Source organism: Phascolarctos cinereus, unplaced genomic scaffold (assembly GCF_003287225.1).
Source record: "Phascolarctos cinereus isolate Bilbo 61053 unplaced genomic scaffold, phaCin_HiC Scaffold_5;HRSCAF=322, whole genome shotgun sequence".
Taxonomy (NCBI): Eukaryota; Metazoa; Chordata; class Mammalia; order Diprotodontia; family Phascolarctidae; genus Phascolarctos; species Phascolarctos cinereus.
The window spans coordinates 21,590,503-21,612,389 of record NW_027555958.1 but is presented as its reverse complement, the minus strand read 5'-3'; the positions used below and the strand labels follow the sequence as shown (position 1 = coordinate 21,612,389).

General features: G+C 51.7%; 1 protein-coding gene across 4 annotated transcripts in view; it reads right to left on the bottom strand.

Annotated features, from left to right (window-relative positions):
• Window positions 1-18,406, bottom strand: part of GTF2IRD1 (GTF2I repeat domain containing 1) — a 229,666-nt gene extending 211,260 nt beyond the window's left edge. For 2 of the 4 annotated variants that reach the window (XM_021005739.2, XM_078154721.1), the window contains exon 1: window positions 17,799-18,399. The gene's annotated coding sequence lies outside the window, so the exon portion shown is untranslated. Of the gene's footprint in view, window positions 1-17,798 lie in introns of all 4 variants that reach the window. The other 2 variants (XM_078154722.1, XM_078154720.1) reach the window with 2 other exon arrangements.
• Window positions 18,407-21,887: the final 3,481 nt, after the last annotated feature.

Genomic DNA, 21,887 nt, shown 5'->3' with positions numbered 1-21,887 from the left:
GGTAGGAAGCCACTGGTCGGTTTCCGCTTTCCTCTGCTTCTGGGGCCCGTCCCTCACTCCCCTTCTGACCTCCGGAGCTCTGTTTTCCAGCTGCTGGGCCGTCTGGGTGCGAAGGCCGCCTTCCAGCTTAGCCAGGGCAGGCAGCCGAGAGGGGGCAGCTCGGCTTTGTTCCGAGATCCCCTCCTTCGGGATCCCAGGGTGGGCCCTGGCTCTGCTCTCCTGGGTCTGGCCAAATCTGGCCCGACGCCTCACAGTCTAGATACTTCTTGCCTCCAAGAACAGAAAGCGCAAGAAACTGCCTGACTTGTGCTGCACACATCCACGCCTCATCCAGGCTTGTCACAAAGCCACAATGACGGTTTTTTACAACTGCGGCAGGAGGCCCCAAGTGGCGCTTGGAGGGGAAAGTGGCCCAGAATGAAAGGGGGATTCTGGAACACCATGGGGGGAAGCGGCCCAATGGTGGTGGGCAGTGACACCCGATAGCTTCCTATTTTAAATTATTATTCCTGCTAACTAGGTGCTAAGCCCAGCTGTTTCCTCACAGCTGAAGAAATGCAAATTCTCTCCATGCCCTCTAAATTTCAGCTCCCGAGATAAAGCCCCAGTGGCCCACCCTAGTTATGGCTCAGGTTTGCCAACACCCTGATAATTCTTTTAGCTCTTTTAATTAAGCATATAGTTCCTCTGGAGGGAGAATGGCCTCCCCTAGTCATCGTGCTCATCCCCACCATGGCACTGCCCAGGGGAAAACCATCTGAGGAAATTAGGGAGGCCGTGTCACACAGCACACCCCCAAAGCCAGGGTTGTGACACTATTAATCTCAGCGATATTATTTACACGGGGTCCTTCCCGGAAAAGTTCCATAGAGCCTACCTGGTATGAACAAAGACACAGTGTCATAGAGAGTGCAGAGCTGGCAGAGGCCATCCAGTCTAATTCGAGGCTTCCCTGCCCGACAAATGACCATCCAGGCTTTGATGCCCCCACCTGCTAAAGCCCTCCCAACCCAACCACCTTGTACTTAACAACTTGGTGTGTATTTTTATCCATTCACTTTATGTTTACACTGGATATATTTATACATGTGCTCTCTGTCTCCCTTACTGGAATTGAAGAGCTCCCTGGGACTAGGGATGGACTCATTCTTTGCCTTTGCATCCCTGGGGCCTAGTACAGCACAGGAAACATAGTAGGTGCTTAATAATGCCTGCTGATTGAAGATCGCTAGGGAGGGACAGCCTGTTTTCCACTTCAGGGTAGCCTTGATTATTCAGAAGTTGTTTTTTTTTTTCTTTCTGAATACCAAGCCCGAATTTGTCAAAAATTGACCCCAAAGGACCACTAATGTTTCTGCCTTGTTTGCTCCTGTTTTTTTTTTCTGTTAGCTATCCAATTTCTAGCAAGGGTTTCATGACAAACGACACCCAAAACAGCAGAAATGGGGAAACTGATGGTCACAGGTCAATCAGGAAGCATTATTAAGCATCACACCAGGCGTGCACTAGGTGTGAGGGTACAAAGACAAAATAGGAAGTAGTCCCTGCCCTCAGGGAGCTTACCTTATACCAATAAGAACCACCACACTGTGCCATCTCCAGGGTGACCTTGTCATCCTGGTGCCTTCCTAGACAGAAGGAATAGCAAGGTGGGAGGAGGAGGACGTGGCCAGGGGTTAGGATTCCTAAGAAATGGATGCGAAGCAATAAGGAACAGAAGGTACCACAGCCCAGCTCCCTGTCCCGCTCCACAGCCCAACATCCAGGCATTCCTAAGGTGGCTCAAACAGGGACCCCAGAGGCAAAGGGGCCACGTCAGTGGGATGTAGGACACGGAGTCCTCCCAGGGGCGGGGGAGGGTGGAGTGTAATTTCATCCCAGAGGTTTGGTGTGTAAATCACCAGACACCAAGGATGAAATTCCAGCTCTGTCGGGTGGAGAGTGAGGGGATGGAAGAGGGAGGAGGGGGGAGCTTTCACTTTGGAGCCCTGAGGAGACAGATGAGGAGCTGGGCAGTGGTCTGGGAGGCTAGCTTCCACTGGCCAGAGCACCTGGTGGGATGCCATTCGGTGGAAATTCCACAATGTAAGAAGGAGGTTTGGGACCTTAGCAGGGGAGGGTAAGCCATTGGTCTCAATGTCCAGATGCTGCCTCCCCTCTAGGACAAGACCACCCCCCAGGATTACCCACAAGCCTCCACTGCTCTTTGGCTGCAGTGGGGAGAAGTCCAGCCTGGCTCTTTCCCCTCTGGTTTGGAATACAGACTTCTCATATCATCAGGGTACCCATTAAGGTCAGCTGGTCAGGCTGGGACCCATATTACCACACTTGCATAGACTCCTGGCCTTTAAAAGCTTCTCACAGCCTGGTCCCACCCTACCTCTGCACCTTGATCCAATAATTCTGCCCTCCATGCACTCAACAGGTTGGCCAAACTGGCCTCCTGGTCTCCTCCTCACTGCTGGCTGGAATTGCTGGTTTCCTTCAAGACCCAGTTCATGCACCACCTTCTTATCTGAGGCCTTTTCTGATTCCCCCATACCCACTCTGTCTGTTCTGAGGCAAACACCTCTATGTGTGCATGCTATTTCCACCTGTTAGAATGTAAGCTCCACGAGGGCAGGACTGTTCATCTCTGCCTTTGTATCCCCAGCACCTAGCACAGTGGCTGACACACAGTAGGCACTTAATAAATACTTATTGATCAGCCCTCTAACACATAAACAAAGCTTTCCCAAGTCCCTCAGATTTATTCTGTACCTTGTGTGTGTGTGTGTGTGGGGGGGGGGGTAGCTAGGTGACCCAAGGATAGAGCACCAGGCCTGGAGTCAGGAAAACCTGAGTTCAAATCCAGCCTCAGACACTTACTAGCTGTGTAACCCCGGGCAAGCAATTTCACCCTGTTTGCCTCAATTTCCTCATCTGTAAAATGAACTGGAGAAGGAAATGGCAAACAACTCCAGTATCTTTACCAAGGAAACCCCAAAAGGGGTTGCAAAGAATCAGACACGACTGAACAACGAAATCTTTTTTGTACATAGGTGTTTGCATATTGCTTCCTCCCATTAGAGTATAAGTACCTTGAGGGCAGGGACTATTTTTTTTTTGCTTTTCTTTGTATCCCCAGCACTTAGCATGTAGGAGACACTTAAAAGCTTTTAGAAAGACTGACTAGTCGGGCTATTCCACCTAAAATTAAACGATGAAAAGACCTGATTCAGGCATGTTCCCCATCCCCCTTCCCCAGGATGGGCAGCAGGAAAAGAAAGCAAAGGGGAAAAGAGACAAACCATCACTTCTGGAGAAATTGTGCAGCAAAGCCAATTACCAGCCCTCCATGTACTGATTCTATTAACTGTATGCTCCTGAGCTCTTTAACAGATGGTATATTGCAATGTCATTATTTATATTTACCTAACAAGACTTCTGATTGTATTCCATTAACAAGAAGTCGACAGTTTCTAGAAAACAGTAGCCATTTCCTGGGTGCAGTGAGGAGCTGGGCCCATCAGTTAAAAATCAGAATTAGATTTCATGGAAAGGAAGGAGAAATCAAACTCTGGCCATATGATGGAAAAGGTCTGGAGAGACAAGATCCCCACGCCTGCTCCATAGCTCCAGACGGACACCCACTGCCACGTGGAGATGTGGGCAGCCAGAGGAGACGGCCAGCCGAGAGGGAGCAGGAGCAGAATCAGGGTCCCCGCAGAGCAAGAAGAGACCCCCACAAGAACATACAGGCCACCAAAGGGTCAAGCCGAAGGCAGGCAGGGGTGGCACAGGCCAGTGCAAGCGGGCAGGGTCCAGAGTCCAGGACATCATGGCATAAGGGAGTAAATACTCAGGAGCAGGCTTGGCAGGTTAGGGCATATATTTGTATGTGTGTGTCTTGTCTCCGTTTATTCATTTAATTAACATTTGTAAGTGTTTGCTATGTACCAGGCACTGTGCCAAGCACAGAGGATACAAAAAGAGGCAAACGACAGTTCCTGCCCTCTAGAGGCTTAGAATCTAATGGGGAAGATAGAGCAAGCAACATACGGGGACCATAGGAGGTCACTAACAGAGGGAATGAAGAGGGGTTGGGGACAGCTTCCTGTAGAAGTTGGGATTTTCGTTGGGACATGAGGGAAGCCAGGGAGGGCAGTAGTTGGAGGAGAGGAGGGAGAGTGGTCCAGGCATGAGGGACAGAGAGTATGCCCACAGCCTAGAGACGGATGGACCTGTGCACGGACCAGCCAGGTCAGTGTCACTGGGTGAAGTGTACATGTTGGGGATTAACGTGTAAGAAGACTAGACAGGTAGGAGGGGACCAGGTTATGAAGGGCTTTGAATGCCAAACAGAACATTTTATATTTGCTCCCATGGCAATGGGGACCCAATAGAGGTTATTACAGTGGTGGGTAGGGAGTGACTTGATCAGATCTGCACTTTGGCAGCTGAACGGACTAAGGAGAGACCTGAGGCAGGAAAACTCATTTCCTTGGGGGAAAGGACTTTTTCATTTTTGTCTCTGTACCCCCAGAGGCTGGCTCATGGATTAATTGTTCTCTGCCTTGATTTCTACTTGCTACAGGCAAGCCTTGGCCCACAGGGTTAGGGCCAGAAGGTCAGACTGGGGCAGGGGCAGCGATGCTCTGATGACCTCATACCCACACCAACATCATCTTCTAAGATGGCGCTAGAAAAAGAAAGGCCCAGCCCAGTGGGTATCACCTACTATCAGTCTTAGAAGGGTCAGTGTGATCAAAGACTGCCCTACATACACTGTGTTGGGAGAGATACAAAGAGAGGCAAAAATAGGGTCCTTGCGGGACTCCTACCTCTTGTAAGAACAGCAGAGTCTGGGGGGAAAATGGGTAACGGCAATATCTTGAGGAAATGTGGTAGGGCCCCGAATGTGGCCTGAGTGCTGGAATATCTGGTATTCTATTCATAAGAAAAGATCAGAGATCTCAAGATAGAAGGGACCTTGGAGGCTAGCTTCCTCATTTTACACAGGAGGAAACAGGTCCAGAGGTGAAATGGCTTACTTGTCCAGCATCATACAAGTCGTAAGCCTCAGAGGCGGAATTTGAACACAGATCATTTTACTCTAGAAACAGTGCTATCCCCACTTTGCCATGCAGAGATGACCTCTACGGTCACAGGAACATAGATCTAGAGATTTAAGGGACCCTAGAAGCCATCCAGTGCCCCTCATTTTACAGAAGAAGAAACTGAAGTCCAGTGAGGTTAATTAATATGCCCAAGGTCACACAGGTAATAAGCCTCGAAGGCAGGACTGGAACCCAGGGCCACTGTCCCATCCTGCCTCTATGGTGGTTAGAAGGCTGTGTGCTGTAAATGAGGAAAGATGGCAGAAGAGGCAGTGGGGGTGGCAAAGGCATGCAGACATCCAGGAGTATGGCTGGGAGGCCACAGCAATGTATGTTAGGCCTTGGCTCGAGAGCAGAAAGCTCTGTGCACAAGTGAGCATAGAGGCATTGCAGCTATGGCCGGACAGTGAGGGTTGGAGCCCAAGGCAAGGGATGCCCTAGGGAGCATGTCTGAGAGCATTCCTGGGAGGATGAAGGTGCTGGGTGCATTTCAGGAGTGGCCTGCTGGGGAAGACGGGAGCAGATGAGTGAGGAGGTCGGAAGCCCTTGGCCCTACTGCTGCTGCCACAGGGATCGCCCTTCGGTACATCACTCACAACATATGTGACTCCCACATGTAGAACAGGCATCGGATTGCTGGCTTTACCAATGGGTGGGGGAGGGACTGGACGGACAAAGAGAATTTGGAATTCAAAATAAAAAAATGAACATATCAAAAGGTAAAATTATAAAAACCATGGCACGTGACTGCACACACACACACACACACACACCCTGCATCTAGCATGGAAATGATGAAGGCTGTTACATCAAATTCTGTTTATTACAACTTTTCTGAACTGGGGTTTAAACTAACCTCACAATCCTGTGTCGGCCTGGACTCCTCACTACCTCACCCCCACATCTAAGCTGCTGACAAGGCCCATGATTTCACTTCTGCAGCATCTCTCGAATTTGGTTCCTCCTCGCCTCTGACCCTGCCCCCACCCTGGTTCAGCCCTCATCACCTCACAGCTGGATTATCACAGTAGCTGCTGCTGGGTCTGCCTAACTCAAGCCTCTCCCCTCTCCAGTTCATCCTTCATTCAGCCACCAAAGTGACCTTCTCAAAGCACAGGTGTGACCCCCCCATCACCCCTTCTCAATAAGTACCCCCAGGATAATATTAAAAATTGTTTGGCTTTCAAAGCTTTCTGGCCTTCTTAAAGTTTCCCCATCCCACATACTCTGCAGATGCAGTGAACACTGGCCTCCTTACCGCTCCCGGAACAACACGCCCCAGACACTCTCCCCGGCTGTCCCCCATGCTCTCCTTCCTCATCTCTACCTAAGACTCCTTTCCCAATCCCACTCAATGATAGATCTTCCCTCGGCTGATTTCCTCCTGTCTACACCCTTGCCATGTTATCTCCTCCGTTAGACTGTAAGCACCTTGAGGACAGGGGGCCGTCCTTTGCCTTTTTGGTATCCTCAGCCCTGGCATACATTAGGTGCTTATTATGTGTTCAAACAATTTTATTAAACATATCATATGTTTAATATGTGCTTACTGACGGACTACGTTCATCTCTGCATTTCTATTGCCAAAGTAAAGAGGCCAGAAGAAGAAAGAGGAAAAACTGGACCAGGGAAGAGATGGGATGCAGACCACTAAGTGATTACAGCATGGACGCTGCAGACCAGCACAAAGCTCCCTCACAGAGGGCCAGTTTCAAGGGATTTCTCCCTTGCGGGGTGAGGGAAGGGGAGAAGGAATATGGATCAGGATTATTATGAACCACTCAGCAACGTGTAGCTAGCATCACCAGTATCACACCAGGATTGGGAAAACCCTCTTGGGCTTACTTTACCCGGGGTAGGAATGAAAACCATGATGGCCTATGAACTCACTCTCCTGACACAAGGCCATCATCCATAAAGCAAGAGTCATCAGGGCTTGAAAAAAGGGGCCGAGTATCTAGCCTTCCTCTCCCTTCCCAGGCCTCTTCTTCCCCACCCAGGCCTCTTAATCCCTGGAGATATAGGCAGGTAAGATAGGATAGGCCAATGCTTTGAAGCGCTGTAGTTTCTGAAAGGCAATGATGGGACCCGGCCAGGGGAGCGTGGGGAGAAAGGAAGAAAGCAGTCACCACGGGCCTCCAGAGGCTGCCTCCCCACTCTCAGCTCCTCCAAATCCCAACTCTGGGAACATAAAGCCACACGATGTCAGGGGCTAAAGACCTCTAGTGAGGACCTAGCACTCTCCCCCCACCCCAGCCTAAATCACCCTCTTTATAGCTCCCATCTATTGCTCCTCCTTCTGCCTCCTGGGGCCAGACAGAACAAGCAGGATCCCCTCCTCCACAGATACTGGAAGACAGCTCTCACGCTCCCCCCAAGTCCTCTCTCCTCTACACAAAACATCCCCCATTTCTTCATCGGATTCCCCTATGACATGGACGTAGGGCTCTTCACCACACTGGTTACCCTCCTCTGGACAGTGTCTAGCTTGTCAACATCTTTCCCACACTGTGGGAACCATAAGTGACCACAGCCCTCCAGACAGGCTCCAAGTGGGGCAGAGGACGGGACTCTCACTCGCTTATTCCTAGAAGCCCGGCCTGTTACCAGAACCCAACATCTCACTTTTTCCAGCTGTCCCATCACACTGTTGCCTGAAGTCCGCTAGTCAACGATATCCCACCACCAGTGGCGTGCCTCAGAACCCAGAGCTCTTGAACATGTCTACTGTCCCAACAATGGGGCATTCTATTTCTTTCTTTCTTTTTTTTTTTTTTTAGGCAATTGGGGTTAAGTGACTTGCCCAGGGTCACACAGCTAGTAAGTGTCAAGTGTTTGGTCTGAGGCCAGATTTGACCTCAGGTACTCCTGACTTCAGGGCTGGTGCTCTATTCACTGTGCCACCTACCTGCCCCCAACAACGGGGCATTCTAGACCGTCTGGCACAGCTGTCTATGGGAGGGCAACTACACTTTTCCCACATGCTCTTTACCCTCCCAGGGCAAGCAAAGCTTGACAGGACACACCGGACAGACAACACTCACGCCATCCATCCTCACCACCTCCCCTACAATCCCTCTCCCGGCTGCTGGTTCACCTTTAAAGAGGCCGCAGACTTCCCTCCCCACTCCCCCAACTTTAGAAAAGCATTTAATCAAAGTAATAAACTCACCATAAGCATATCAATATCAGAGCATTAGCTTTATATGTCACACACTTCAGCCTTCAGTTAACCCCCATTCCAACTTCCCAAGAAGCGTCCATTTCTACATCTGAGCTAAGTTCGGTATCTGTAGGAGCCTGGGGGATCTAGTCTTTCATTCAAAATCACCGGGGACCCATTAAGGCTGCAGAAGACCACAGACCAGTTAGGAAGAACCCTGAAATACCGCTGATAATACAAACCCTAACGGGGCCCCTACACAGCACAGTTGTACTTGGGGACACGCAGAGAAATGAGGATCAGTGATGATATCTGTACAACACTGAGCACAGTGTCTGGCACATAGCAGGCACTCTGTAGATGCTAGCTATCATCCTCATCCTCATCCCTCATTAAATAAAACAGTCTCTGCTCTCAGGGAGTGAACCAGATGTGTGCTGGGGGGAGGGGTCAGTTACTCATGGGTGTAAAGGACTGTAGCAGCCATGGACAGTCCCTTAGGATAAGTGTTGTCAGGAGGTGGGGGTAGAGAACATGGAAAGACCACCTAGAATCACAGTACTTTAGAGTGGGAGGGGACCTTAAAATCCAGCCTCAGGCCACAGACTAAACCCACAGTCCTATCCACAGACAATCCTTCCTTCTGACTACAGACTGAAATAAGTGCGCTTCTGGTGACCAAGGAGCCCTAACTTTGTGAGGATGGATCACGGGGTCCTAGCCCTAGAAATGGAAGGAAGTCCAGAGGCCATCTACTCTAACTTTTTCATTTGACAGGAGAGGAAACTGAGGTGAAGAGAGATTTGGAATTGTAGAACAAAAGTCCAACCTTCTCATTTACAAGGGAAGAAATTGAAACCCGGGGTGGATTGGGGGGTGGGGGGAGATAGGGGTGGGAAGTGACTTGCTCAAGATAACACAGCTAGTTAGTGGCAGAGGGGAGATTTGAACCCAGGTCTGTGGACTCCAGATCTCTTCCTAGTCCCTTCCAGTACTGTGCACATTTAGAATAAAACACGTAGCTGGCACCATCAGGTCCAGTGCTCACTACATCCCTCCATTTCTGTTTATCCAAAGTCACACACCAGAGGGGCCGCTGCAATGAGGACAGCCACGCTGGGTTGGGACCTCCAGAAAGCTCGCTCCACCCAGGAAGCCGGACATAGGGGATCTCTGGACACTTGGACATCCACAAAACCTGGTGCAGCTGGGGCGTCTTCCCATCACACTCTCCCCCTTCTTCATCCCTAGCATTGCTAGCCAAGATTAGAGAAGTATCTACACCTCCCTACCTTCCTCGTTAGGATGTTTCTAATGCCAAGAGGCCCAGAATCTTCTGCCCTAGCTACAGAAGCAAGACAACTTCCACTGACAATACCTGAGCTAGAAGGGACCCTGGGGACCATCAGACAGGTGGCACAATGGACAGAGTCAGGAAGACCTGAGTTCAAGCCCAATCTCAGACACTTACTAGCTGGGTGACAGTGCACAAGTCGCTTAACCTGTTTGCCTCAGTTTCCTCAATTGTAAAATGGGCATAATAATAATACCTACCTCAAAGGGTTGTTGTGAGAATCAAATGAGAGGTCAGAAAGCACTTAGCACAGTGCCTGGCACACAGCAGGCACTTTAGAAATGCTTGTTTCCTTCCAACCATCATTTTACAGAAGAAAACTGAGGCCCAGAGCGGTTTTTCCAAGGGCATGTGGCTAACGTGTATAGGGGCAGACCCAAACCTGATCATCCTTGGCTATCTTCCACAACATACACTACATGGCTTCTCTCCGGCTAATTCATACTAGAGAGTTAATGGTCATCAGATCAGACAAACACTTTGAAAGGCCCAAGGAGATGGGACGAGGGACAGGTTAAGTTTTGCCAGTCAGGGGCCGGTCAGGAATGGTCCAGCAGAGGTCAGGGGGAATCATGCAAGAGAAAGAGAGGAGGGAGAGAGAGTCGGCCTGGAAGCATGCTGCTTACCCCCAGTGGCTCAAAGTCACTTTATCAATCAGTGCTCTACACACCCCTCTAAGACTACAGGTGGCAAAGAAGGTGCTGATCTGCACCGGTGGAGTGAGTGTCCTCTCCCTGGAGGACCTATACCAATAAAAGTCCTATGTGCCGGGCATTGGGCTAGGCAACGAGGCTAAAAAACCCAACCAGACCCAATGGACTTAGAGCTACGAGGTACCACCCCCCTCATTTTACAGAAGGAGAAATTGAGGCTCAGAAGAAAGAAATTTGCCAGGATCATGCAAGTTTCAGAAGCACTATTTGAACTATGGCCTTCCTTGCCTGCTACTGTCAATTAAATGGGGTAAGCCTCAGATAGATGTGTTACACCTTAGAAGCAGGGTGACCTAGTATTGAGAGAGAGCTGGCCCCATAGCCAGGAAGTCCTGGGTTCAAATTCTGCCTGACATATACCAGCTCTGTGACCACGGACATCACTTCACTTCTCCTACCTTCAGTATTCTCATCTGGAAAATGGGGATGACAATAGTAGTGAGGAATGGATCCCAACAAAAGCCATGAAATAATGGGGGGCTAAAGGCCTGAGTTCAAATCCCAATTTTGCTACTTGGAAAGAGCACCGGTTCTGGAGTCCAAGGACCTGGGTTCAAATCCTTCTGTCTGATCTTGATACAATCACCTAATGTTCTTAGGCCTCAGTTTCATAATCTGTAAAAATGAAGAGGCTAGACAAGGTCCCTTCAGCTCTAGCACTATTCGCCTTGAAATCGGCCCATTAATGATGTGTAAATAATGCTTCCCCAACACTTAAAATAGCCTATTCTCCTAAGTAGGTAAAACATTTCCCCTACAATCTTGTTAAAATTGCTATAATTTATTTTAGCATGGTTTTTAAAAAAAGGCAACCATCAGCCTAGTCTCTGACTAATTTATCACAAAATATGGAAGAGCGAGGTCTGAGACAACTATCATTGACACCAGTGCCCTTGCCTTTCTAGGTCAATTCATACAATCTCCTCCTTCCTTTATGCTAAAGTAGGGATGGGGCCTTTCACACATAACACCAAAAAGCCAAACTCAGTCCCGTCAGGCCTCTCTTCCTCTGGATGCCAACCTTCCCATCCTTACCTGAGGACTTTCATGTCCAGGCCTTTAACAGAAAGCGCCCACTGGGCTAAGGGTGATGTTCCCGAAGCCAAGCTTGCCAATGGAGCGCCTCCATGTTGGTCAAGTCGCTTCATCCCCAGTCTCCTCTCCCGTTCAGTGGGAACAGCAATCCTGACTCTAGCACTACGTGCTTGTGTGACATTGGGCAAGCCTGCCCTGCCTCAGTTTGCTCCTCTATAGAGGGAAGGGGCTGGACTAGCTGACCTCTGGGGGCCCTTCCAGTTCTAGACTCACGGTCTTTCAGGGTAGGCAGCTCCCAGGTGAGGACAGCAATTACTCTGCAATTTCTAGCGTTGATGAGTTGCCCGGGGGCACTGGGAAGCTACTTGTCCAGGGTCACACAGGTCTTCCCAACTGTACTGCCAGTCCTGAAGGCTGGATTTGGAGTCAGAAGGTCTGGGTTCAGATCCTCCTTCTGTCACTTACTAGCTGGATAACCTTGGGCAAATCCTTCCTTTCTCATCCGTCACTCAGGCGTCTCTCTTCCTCCACTCAGTAACTTCCAGTGCTCCCTAGTACCCCAGGATCAAAGATAAAATGCTCTGGTATCTAAGGCCCCCTTCCTACCTTTCCAGTCGTCTTCGATCCAGAGACAATGAATGGCCAATACCGTCTCAGTCTGGGTGCCTTTAACGGGCTGTCCCCTAAGGCCTGGAATCTTTTCTCCTAAACTCCACTTCAGGCCCTATGGTCCTGGCTTCCGCCAAGAAGGGCAGCATCTCCCTCTTATATTTACATAATTATTGGCACATGGTCTTCCCCATCAGAAAGGGAGTCCCCAGAGGGCAGGACCTATACTGGCCTTTCTTTGTAATGCTGGGGTTTAGCACAGTATCTGGTACACAGTAACAGCTTATTTAAATAAATGCTTGTGGATTTACTAACCTAATCTCTCTGGGCCTCAGTTTCCTCATCTGTAAAATGACTGCATTGGTCTAGACGGCCTCCAAGGTCCCTTCTGGCCCTAAATCTAAGATCCCAGGACCTCTCCTAAGGTCGTCCAATCTCAGGTTTGGGAGGGACCACGATGCTTTTCTAGTGGATATCCATAGCTACACACGACTTCCCCCCACGTCCTCAGAGTCACTACTCTGAGGGAGAAGGGGCTGAGGGGACTCTCTGGCCAAGAGGTCAGCCCCTCAAAATCCCTTCCTGCCAGGCAGCCTGGCCTCCTCAGGCTCGAGACCCCCTCCCCACATACACACAAAGGCCCGTGGGAAGCTCCAGCACACCATGTGTGACCCCTATGGCCCCAGCCAGAGGCAGCCGAGACCTAAGTCAAAATATCTCCCCCTCCCCCCAAACTCCAGGTAAAACTCACCTGAGACAGGACAGCTACCTGAACAGTGCATGGAGACAAGGGGGGAGGTGGGAGAAGAAAAAGGTGACAAGCAGACTCGAAAGTCCAAGCCTGGAGCTCCAGGGCTGAGCCTTCCAGGACTGGGCTAAAAGTGGCCAGCCCCATTCCACTCCCTCCACCGGCCTAGGGGAAGGCAATAAGAATATAGTGCCTGCTATGCGCCACCCGAACTCTGCCAAGTGACCCTCATCACAACCCTGGGAGGTAGGCGGGGTTGTTATTCCCATTCTACAGCTGAGGAAACTGAGGTAGCTAGGATTTGAACTCAGGTCTACCCATCACTCTATCCATTCTGCTACCAGCTGCCTCGGCCCAGAGACCCTCCTCTGACTCTGCCTCTTAGAGACTGGGACAAAGAAGGGAGGATCCTTACAATCAATCACTGTACAGGCACCTGCCATTTGCCAGGTGCTGTGTTAAGCACCCACCAAAGGTATAAAGAAAGGCAGCGAGGTGGCGTGGTGGATGGACCTGAGTTCAAATCTGGCCTCAGACACATAACACTTACTAGCTGTGTGACCCTGGGCAAGTCACTTGGCCCCCTTGCCTAGCCAAAAAAAAAAAAAAAGAAAAAAAAAGAGGCAAAACCTTTTTGCCCTCAAGAGGCTTACATTCTATGGGGAGACACGTACAAAAATACATACGAAGTACATTGGGAGTGGGATGGGGGGGCACTAGCAGGTGGAAGTAACAGGTAAAGCAGTGAACTTGGAGTCAGGAAAATCTCAGATATCTACTAGCTGGGAGACCCTGGCTAAGTCACTGAAGCTCTTGCGGCCTCAGTTTCTTCATCTGTGAAATGGGGATAATGATAGCACCTACCTCCCAGGGTTGTAAGAATCAATTGAGAGAACTCACAAATGCATTTTGCAAACCTTAAAGCTGCTATATAAGGGTTAGCTAGAGGAGGGGGAGGAATCAGGTAATGTTTCACATATGTGGTCCTTGAGCTGGCTTTCGAAGGAAGCAAGGAGGCAAAACTAATTTGAGTATTGGCTGGGCGAGCTTCATAGCTTTAGAGCCCGAAGGGACTTTATAGATCATCTGGTCCAACCCTCTTCATTTTATATATGAGGAAACTGAGGCCCAGAGGGGTTAGGAAGTTTGCCTAAAACCCCCCAAGGAGTAAGAGGCAGTGTCACGTCTTGAAAGAAGGCCTCCAGCTGAAAGAAGCCAAGTACATAGAAGAAGAAGCCACGGCGATGTGGGAGTCCAGAAACCATTTTCAAGGTTCCTGCCTGGCCTGGGAAGGCGGGGTGTGGGGGAAGGGTCAGAGACAGAGACAGTTGCATAAAGAAAAATGAATTCGGCCATAAAGATATGCACTGGACCAGAAACCTCCGGCAGAGAAGTAGCTTAACCAAGGTACCGGGATCTGGCCAATAAAGACTGGCTAGGTTCTCCCTTCCGTCCCTCTTCTCCGCTCCCTTCTTGCCCTGCTTTCATGGAATCTTAGGTCCGCTGTTAAGCGTTGAAGTTCACCTATGAATGGGGAAAAGGACTCCTGGCAGGAGGCTGGGGAACAGGGGAGGACCCAAGCCACTTCTGAGGGGTGTCACATAAGGTGGAGCAAAGGGGAGCCGATGTGGGAGCGTCCTCACCCCTTGTCCCCCATTAAACTAAGACCTACAGACACAATCAATAGTCTCAGATGACATCCTGCCCTACTGTGTCGCCTCACCCGGCCCACCTCCTTCTGCCTCTCCCTGGCCCAAATACGCCCCTTTCTAGACTATTACTTTGTCTGTCCATCCAGAAGAGAACTTCAGGTGATTCCTCTTTTCTCTTGAGGGGCACTTCCCAGCCCCCAGCCCCCTTTTCTAATAAAAGACTGTTGCTTTGAGTCTGCCCCAAACAGTGTCTGCTACTGTCAGAGTTCAGTTCTAGCCAAGTGATTTCTCTGAGAAGATCAAGTCCCAGCAGTGACATTCAGACAGGCTCCCACCCTCCACAATCTGGCGGCTGCTGGCTTAGCTTAACTTCATCCGGGGCTCCCTGGGCACTAGTCTATCCTCATCTACAGCAGCCCCCACCAAGCCAGGCTACCTGTGCCTTGAGTTCTGAATATTGTCCCCTCTGGTCAACTCCCACCTCCTTCCGATTCTGGTGACAAGACAAAATCCAAGGTCATTCATAATGGCCCACTCCTCCCTTTTTTCAGTTGCATCTGACTCTTCGTGACTCCATTTGAGGTTTTCTTGGCACACATACTAGAGTGCTTTGCCATTTCCTTCTCCAAATCATTTTACAAACGAGGAAACTGAGGCAAACAGGGTGAAATGACCTCCTCAGGGTCACACAGCTAGTAGGTGTCTGAGGCCATATTTGAACTCAGGAACGTGAGTCTTCCTAACTCCGGGCCTGGTGCTCTGTCCACCGCACCACCTAGCTGCTTCTGTCTTGTCTAAACATCTCCTTTTTGCAAATCAGGAAACTGAAGTCAAAGCCATGTGGCTGGTAAGTACCAAAGGCAGGTCTTAAATTAGGTTACCTGACTCCAGAGCCAAGAGCTCTTTCCACTGAATTCCAAATATTAAGGACAGTTCTGCTCTGTGGACCGGCCTGCTAAATTATGGGAAGGATGGAGTGGTCACATTCTAGGACATCCTACCCTCACCATTTTATCTGACCCAAAGGACTCCAAGGCCTGGAATATGGTGATGGAATGGGAAGGCTCACTATCAGAGAGGTGCTTCAGGAGGCTCTTTCCAAAAGCAGGAGGAAGGCTGGCCTAAGGCCCCAGAGTGACCCTAAGCAAGTCATAATACTGAGCCCTAGTCCAGGCCCATCCATTAAATGGGGTGCCTGCTGCCTGTAGTCCCTGACTGATGGGACTGTCTTGAGATGGAAAAGAGACAGTGTAGAAAAACTGCGAGATAGAGACCTTGGGAAGGACCTAGTCTAATTCTCTTATTTTTTTTCAGTCATGTCCTACTCTACATGACCTCACTTGGTGTTTTCTTGGCAAAGATACTAGAGTGGTTCGCCATTTCCTTCTCCAGCTCGTTTGACAGATGAAGAAACAGAGGCAAACAGGGCAAAGTGACTTGTCCAGGGTCACACAGCTAGTAAGTGTCTGAGGCCAGATTTGAACTCAGGAAGATGAGTCTTCCTGATTCCAGGGCCGGTGCTCTATCTAATGCGCCACCTAACTGTTCCTATTTCCCCTCTCATTTGACAGAGGAGGAAACTGAGGCCCAGAGAAAATGACTCACTCAAGGTCACACAGCTAATAAGTGGAAGAAGCAGGAGTCACTTATCATTATTATGGGTTGAACATTCAGATCATCACAGAATCTCAGAGTTTGAGAGGAATTCTGAGGTCAGCCAGATCAAGCATTCTCTGAGTAAGAATCTTCGCCAATAAACCTGATAAGTAGTCAAGCTGTCTGTAGCTAAAAACCTTCCAGGAGGAGTGAGCTTCCTTCCTCCCAACCTCAACTCCCCACACTCGTTTCAGCCTCTTTCTTCCAAAACTACCCCCTCCCCCAAGCTGAGGTGGAGTAAACCTATCTGTCCTCAACACCCCCTCCTCACAGCCCCTTCCACCCAAGTCTGCCCAGTAGCCCTGGAAACCAAAGATGGAGGTCAAAAAGGCAGAGGAAGACCTGACCCAGAGAGAGAAACCGAGGCTGGGAAGGCCCCTGCCTCATCTCAGTTCCGGAACAGCGAGGTGCAGGATGAGTTCTAACCCTTGCCTCCAGCCCTGGCAAAGGGGCAAGAGGACAAGTTCTGCCCCACCTGGCACGCATCTCACTGCCCTACGAAGAGCCTAGGATTCCTTCTTCTACCCAAATGGGAGGGCAGCCTTGGCCTCATCCACAGGACCCTGCCTGGAGCTCAGGGGCTGAGGCCTTCCTCCAAGGTCCATCCACCTAGGACCTATGTCAGCTGCCACCAGGGGCCCAGGGCTGGGGGAGAGGGCACCTCCATGCCTCCCACACCCAGTCTCTCCAGAGGATCTTGCTCTGCTGGAATCTCAAAATTCTCCTCCCCCGAGTTGTCCCTATTAGCGGGTCTCCCCCCGGCCAGCCTCAGCCCCGGCTCCTCCTTCAAGCCCCACCCCCTTCACCTCATGCTTAGTGACCCCACTTCCGGGGGCTTGGCTACCACCACCAAACAGTCCAGTGATGGCATAAGGGAAACACTTTATCTGTGGATCTATGTCAGCTGCCAGGGGGGCCAGGAGCTTCAGGCTGGGGGTGGAGGTGGGGGTGGGCATCCTGGAGGGCTAAACCTTTCTACAGGTATGGGTTTCTCCCGTCCTCTCTCTAACTGATCCTGCCACTGCCCCGAATTTCTGCCATTGACTCCATCTTACACCCGCCAAGAAGCCAGAAAGCAGAACTCCTGGGGGCGGGGGTGTCCCCCCCCCCCAGCCTGCTCTCCAAAGTCAGCCAAATAGCACGTCTGGTCCCCACCCGCCAAGCACTGTTGCCCCAGGAGTGGGAAGAGAGGATGGGCTAGGGGTGAAATGGCGAGAGGTGCTCAACCTCCCCAGCCTCGGGCTGGGGCACAGGAGGAAGATGTCCCCAGCCTGAGCCCATCTCCCAGCCAGTTCAAGGAGGATGGAAAAGTAGCCTGGAGCGCCCCTTTGCCGAGGAGCAGCTGTCCCCGGCAGTTCACTTTTCTCCTCGCCCCCAGACTGGCACTGGGCAGAAGAACTGACCTCATTCCCCAACTGCAGCAAACCTCTGTCCTCTTCCCTCTCCCAGATCACTCCCGCACCCCCCCCCCCAGCTCCGCAAGGGTCGGAGGCTGACAGCTCCGGATCCCGAACATCATCCCCCCCCCGCAGGTGGAGGTAGGAAGTGGGGGGAGGGGGATACCCCCCTCCAGCCCCTCCCCCCACACCACCATTCCAGCCGCGACCTCCCTAGTCACGTGTCTCCCAATGCACCCAAAATATAGAGCCAGGCAGATTTTGTTCACATCGCACGGGAGGGTAAGGGGGTGGGGGGAGAGATGGAGTGAAGGGGAGGGTGGGGGGGACGGTCTCAGCCCACCCGCCCCCCGGTATAAAAGTTTCTCTTACCTCGGAGGATCCCCAAGCACTCCTGCCCACCGGCGCCCCGGCCCCAGCTCGCTCCCGGCCAGGACTCAGCCTCCCGCCGCTGCCTCCTTAATTAATCTGGGAGAAAGGGGAAGACGAGGCAGAAGGAGAGGAGGAGGGGATGGGAGGAGGGAGAGAAAGACGGGGGGAGGGAGGGAGGCAGGGAGAGGGGAGGAGGAGGAGAAGGAGGAGGAGGAGGAGGAGGAGGGGGAGAAGCTGCGGGGTGGGGGTGGGGTAATCTCTCCCCCCACCCCCCCAGCCTAGGCACGCAGGGGGGCGGGGAGCGGACGAAGCCCCCGCTCCGGGGGCTGGGAGTGGAGCAGAGCGAGCTGAGGGTGGGGGCCGGGCTGGGCCGGGCCGGGCCGGGCTGGGGGGGGCTCGCTAGCTCTCGCTCTCCCGGAGCTGGGCCCCCCCCCGCTCGGGGCTGCAGCAGAGAGGAGGGGAGGGGGGAGAGACGGGAGAGAAGAGAGAGGAGGCGAGGAGGAGAGCGGAGAGGAGCCTCTTTGTTCTGTAATCCCAGTAAGATTGCAAGCCATTCGCCCCGTCTCTAATCCCAGCCCCGCTCAACAACCGCCTCGATTGGCTGTCATTTACATACAGGATTAGCCCGAGCCGGCGCCCGGAGAGCCCGGCCGGCCGCGGGGACCCGGGAGGCGGACACCCGGGGGCGCAGGGAGGGGTCCCGGAGGGCGGGACGAGCAGGGAGAGCGCCCGCCCGCCACGGGGCTGGGCACGCTGGGGGGCTCTGGCAGTCTGGGGCTGGCCCCCTGAAAAGAGGGGAGATGAGGAAGGGGGGGTGCAGGGGCGCGGAGGCTGGAAGAGAAAGAGGGCATGGGGGAGGGGTGCAGCGGAGTGGGAGGCAGGGGCAGGAAGAGAGGGGCCTAGAAGCCGGGGAAGGGAGGCCCCCTTTGGGAAAGATACCTGGCACGCAGAAAAAAGAGGTAGGGGGGAGAGCGCCCGAGGATACATCAGAGGAGGAGGGAGTAAAAATCTTAATAATAATAATAATCCCTATCGTTAGCGAGCTCCTGCAATCTCCCTTCAGATCCTTAGGACAACCCTGGGAGGGAGACAGCGCAAGGATTATCATTCCCATTTTACAGATGGAGAAACTGACTTCCCGAGCTGTTCAGGGCAAATAGCAATGCCCTGCATTGTGCTGGAGTAGAGGCATTTATTAAGTGACTAGGCCAGGTGAAGGGGAAGAGGACAAAAATGAAAGTGCCTGACCTCGAAGAGTTTACTTTCTATTGTGCACAGATATGTACACAGATATGGAAACAGAAACTGATTACAAGGTAGTTTCAAGAGGGACTCATAGCTAGAGGGGAACCAGGGCAGGCTTCTTGTAGGAGGGGACACCTGAGGTCTACCATGTCTTCCTAACCTCTAGGTAAACCCCTGGGCGGGTAGGGGCAGGGATTAGGTGAAGTGCTTCCTGCTGTAACCCTGGGCCTCTCAGACACTACCGGCATTTATTATCAGTGGACAAGTATCCAAGTAGGAGGAGGCACCCCAAGGGGGGTGCTGGGGATGCAGAGATTTAGGGTGTAAATAGTAATTGAAGTGACATGCGAATTGAACCGAGGATCATAGTCCTAAAGCAAGCCGGGATCTCAGAGACCATCCAGTCTACCCCCTTATTTCACTGATGAAGAAACTGAGGCACAGGGCCACGATGTGACCTAGGTCACACAGGGAAAATTCTGAACCCAGGTCCTCAGACTGCAGAGCCAGGATAAGATCTCAGGGTCCCTGCAGTTGGAGCTACTGCGCTTTTTCCTATCCTGGGCTTCCTCCCTTGAGGGGAGGGTGGAGGGGTGGGGGAGAGGGAGGAAGCTGAGGAGTGTTAAGAGGGGAAATATTGAAGGGAGGGGTGTTATCCTCGGAGGCCAAGGGATGAGCTTTAGGCTAGAAGAACCCAGTCTGGGGAGGGCGATGGGGAGGGGAGGGGTGGGATGTTACACATTCCTCAAACTAGAAACCTGAGGCAGGCAGAAACCGCTTTCCAGAGCTGGTACCCCGGCTCAAGGTACACACTGCTGGTGGCCCCTTAGCCTCCGGTCCAGCGCCTTAGGGGAGGCGGGGTATGGGGGACGCTACTCATTGGGAGGGCATATGCAGTCCAGTTAGAGATTGGACCTCGGGACTGTCTCTCTGCTCTGAGTCAGCTGAATGAAGTCATTCCCGAGGGGGCCCCTGCTGCCTCCCACGACCTTGTCTGGGCCTGTCTGTCCTCTTTCCTCCTGACACCCCCTTCCCTCACCCTTCCTTCATTCCTTCCTTGTTTTCCCTTTTCTTCCCCTTCTATAAGACACCCCCACACCCCACCCAAGGCGTTGTCTGTACCTTCTCTCTCCCTTCATTGGGCTGGCACATCTGTTCCCCCCCCCATTTCCATTACACCCTTCTTGTCCCCCCCTCCCCCCCAAGGCCCATCCAGGAGCTTGGGAGACTCTAGGCAGGAAGCCCTTATCTGACACTCTCTGCCTGATTTACTAGTCCCTCCACAATCTGACCCCACCCTCCTAATCCACCCTTATTTCCCCATCTTCACCAGGGATACGCCCTCCCTCCTTCCACTCCAGCCCCGCACGTCTCCCCTCGGTCCCCTGTCCACACCCCACTCATTCCCATTTTGCCACCTTTTTGCCTCTGGCCCCTCCTGGAATGTCCTCTAACAAAAGTTTAGCTATCTCTGTCAAGGCCCTGCCAGCTCACTGCTTTCCTCCTCCATGAAGCCCTCCCAGACTGGTCTAGCCCTCCTGGATCTCTCCTTTTCCTGTCTCCTCCTATACACATAATTATATATTCTACCTTAGACTGAGGTGTGTTGTTTCAGGTGGTGTGGTGCCATGCTAGAGAGCTGGACCTTGGAGTCAGGAAGGCTTGAGTTTGAATCTTGCTTCAAACACTTTCTGTCTGTGTGATCCTGTTTCCCTGTCTTCATGAGGATAAGAATAGCACCTGCCTCCCAGGATTTTTGCAAACCTTAAAAGTGATATATAAATGCTGCTATTACTGTTATGAATCTTGTCCTCTCCCCCCCTCCCCCAGTCTGTAAGCTCCCAGAAGACAAGGGCTTCTCTCCTTCCTGTTTTGCCCATAGCCTAGCCAACCACAGGACTGGGCATCCAGTAGGAGTGGCCACCTCTGAAAGTGTAAAGGGCCAAACCACAGCCTGGATTACCAAAAAAGTTTTTAGGGAGTCTCTCAAGCCCGGGAGACAAAGAATCCTGGTATAAGCCTGGACCCCAAGAGGTACTTGGCATTGCCCTCCGCCTCAGGCCATATACATCGGCAGTGTGGTATGCCAGTTGGGTCTGCCTCATTCTACTCTGAATGTCCCCAACCCCTACTATGAGAAAGGAAATCAATCAAGTATTTATGAAGTGCCTCCTATGTGCCAGAAGCTGTGCCAAGCCTGGGGGTACCAAGGCAAAAATGAAGTCGTTCTTCCCCTCATGGAGCTAAAAGGAAAAGACACTGATGAGGGGACTTGAGTTAGACCTTGAAGAATGGGTAGCATTGGAAGAGGAGGGGTCATTCTAATCAGGTGGCACATACCACTGGGCAATCCCCACCTCTGAGATGGTGAATCAGCAGCTATCATTCCATGCACACCCAGAATTACAGGCACTGTTCTAGGGAACGAGGCTTAGTTCCAGATCTGTGTGACCTTGAGAGAGTCTCTTGCATTCTCTGGGCCAGTTTTCTCCTCTGTAAAGTAAAGGCATTGGTGTTGCGTATTTCTAAGATTCCTTTCAGCTGACAATCCAGGGCTTTTTAAGAGCAGCGAGGCTGGAACATATACAGACACACACACAATGTTTCATCCTCTGGCAGCCAGCCCCTATCACTGATGTCCGGGGGGCACAGACCACTGATGAAAGAGACTAAGGCACTCTGTTCTCTGTCAATACCACCCTGCTCACCAACCAAGCAGCTGGCATGGGCATTTGTCTATTGCTAATTCATAGACCTAGTAAGGACCCCAGAAACCATCTAGTCCAATGCCCTCATTTTACAAAAGATTGAACTGAAGCCCAGGAAAGTGAAATGCCTTGCCCA